The sequence below is a fragment of the Belonocnema kinseyi genome, chromosome 2, assembly GCF_010883055.1.
Source record: "Belonocnema kinseyi isolate 2016_QV_RU_SX_M_011 chromosome 2, B_treatae_v1, whole genome shotgun sequence".
Lineage (NCBI taxonomy): Eukaryota > Metazoa > Arthropoda > Insecta > Hymenoptera > Cynipidae > Belonocnema > Belonocnema kinseyi.
In genome coordinates, this window is record NC_046658.1 from 21,410,291 (window position 1) to 21,413,069 (window position 2,779).

The window sequence follows — 2,779 nt, forward strand, 5'->3', positions numbered from 1 at the left end:
TCTATAAAAAAAAACGATTTTCAAACTTACCCAATATATACGATTAATTTTTAATCAATCCTATAATAATTACATTTTCAGATAAAGATAAATAATTTTCAAACGGGGAAAATTTCTTTTCAACCAAGTTGTTGAATTGTCAACCAATAACATAAATTTTCGACCAAGAAAATTAATGATCTACAAAAAAAGACAAATTTCAAACAAAATACATGAATTTTCAACGAAATTATTTAATTTTAAAGTCAAAAAGACGAATTATCTACAAAAAGTTGAATTTCTTACGTGGAAAATATGAGTTTTCAATCAAAGAGTTAAACTTTCAACCAAATAGTTAAATTTTCAACTATAATTATAAAACCTTGTTAAAAAAAGTCATTTTTTTAGAAAATAGTTCAGCTCTTAGTGAAATAATCGACTTTTAAACCCAAGAAGATGTACAGTTCATATTTTAACCAAACAATTGCATTTCTGACCAAAAATGATACATTTTCAACCAAAAAGATTAACCTGATTTTTTAACCTAATTTAAAGGCAAATAGTTGAATTTTCAACTATAATTATGAATCTTTAATAAGAAAAAATTAATTTTTTAAATAAGTAGTTCAACTTTAAGTGAATAATCGAATTTTCCACCCAAAAATTATGATTTTAATTTGTAACAATATAGTTGCATTTACAACAAAACAAATTTGCAACTAAAAAATATTTACAGTTGATAATTCAACCGAAAAATGTAATTATTAATCAAAATGTATAAATTTTCCATATAGCAATTTAATTTCTACAAAGAAAGACGAATTGTTAATACAATACATGATTTTTTAACCAAAAATGGTATAGATTAATATTGTCAGTTTCAAAAATGTATTTTCAACGAAAGAGATGAACCTTCAATTTAGCAGAATTTCCTAATTCAAATCATAATATATCCTGTATATTATAGTTTTTCAGTTAATCCTAGTAAGGGACTCATCATTGTCACAAAAAGGACCACTTTACCGATTTTAGGATTGTGGTATTTCATATTTCAAACGTGACCTAGCGGAACTCCTTTGCGCATTGAACTTAGGTCTATTAAGCTAGCACCTCCACAAACGAAATTCCAAAATTTCTTTATATCAGAATTTTGGGCTATTTTTGGGCTGTTTTGCCGATTTTTGGGCTCCGCTACTTTTTGTGAAAATTCAAATCTTGATTGGAGGTGCTGACTTGAATCAAGCCAGCACCTCCACTATATAAAAACTGTAAGAAAAAAAATCAAACACGTCAGAATGTTGGGCTTTTTTTGGGCTCTTAAACGCACCAACAACCAATTTCCAAAAACCACCCCTACAAAATATATAACCACCCCCTATGTAAAAAATAAAATTCGGAAAAAACAAAGAACACCAAAATTTTGGGCTTATTTTGGGCTCTAAAATGTATTAAAAAATTTAAAAACTACCCACATTTTAAAAAAACTACCCCCTTGAAAAAAATAAAATTTGCAAAACAAAAAATGCACTAGATTTTTGGCTCATTTTAGAGTCTCAAATTCACTTAACATTATATTTGAAAAATCACCCCTGTGTAAAAAAACCATCAACCTAATAATAAAAACTTAAACCATGATGCTGGCATTTTTGAACAGCCTAAAAATCAGAGACTCCATTAGAACCGTAAAATTCGAAAAATATCAGAGACTATAGTAACACTGTAATATTCCGAAAAAGATTGGCTTGCACGAAATTATGTGTGTTTTTTAAAAAGGGACTGTTTTTTAACGACAAGTGTTGGAGACCAAAAATCGGAGTAGGTATTTTTAAGAAGCCCAATAATCATAAACTCTACTGACACTGGAAAATTCTCAAAAATATTATTTTTTGACAAAGTCATATATATGTGGTAGAGAAAGGTTAGTTTTATACGTTAAGGGTTGAAGCCCAAAAATCAGAGTGGGTATTTTCGAGGAGTCCGAAAATCAGAGACTCTACTGACACTGGAAAATTCTCAAAAATATTAAATTTGACAAATTCATATATACATGGCAGAGAAGGGTTGGTTTTATAAGTTAAGGGTTGAAGCACAAAAATCGGAGTGGACATTTTCGAGGAGCCCAAAAATCAGGGACTACTTTAACACTAGAAAATTCTCAAAAATATTATTTTTTGACAAAGTCATGTGTACCTGGTAGAGAAAGGTTGGTTTTATACGTTAAGGGTTGAAGCCCAAAAATCAGAGTGGGTGTTTTCGAGGAGCCCAAAAATCAGAGACTCTAAGGACGCTAGAAAATTCTTAAAAATATGATTTTTTGACAGTCATATATACGTGGTAGAGAAGGGTTGATTTTATACACTGAGGGTTGAACCCAAAAACCAGAATGGTTATTTTCGAGATGCCCAAAAATCAGAGACTCTACTGACAATGGAAAATCCTCAAAAATTTTAATTTTTGATAAAGTCATATATACATGCCAGAGAAGGGTTGGTTTTATAAGTTAAGGGTTAAAGCCCAAAAATCGGAGTGGATATTTTCCTGGAGCCAAAAAATCAGAGACTACTTTAACGCTAGAAAATTCTCAAAAATATTATTTTTTGACAAATTCATATATATACGTGGTAGAGAAAGGTTGGTTTTATAAGTTAAGGTTTGAAGCCCAAAAATCGGAGTGGATATTTTCGAGCAGCCAAAAAACCAGAGACTACTTTAACACTAAAAAATTCTCAAAAATATTATTTTTTGACAAAGTCATATATACGTGGTAGAGAAAGGTTGGTTTTATACGTTAAGGGTTGAA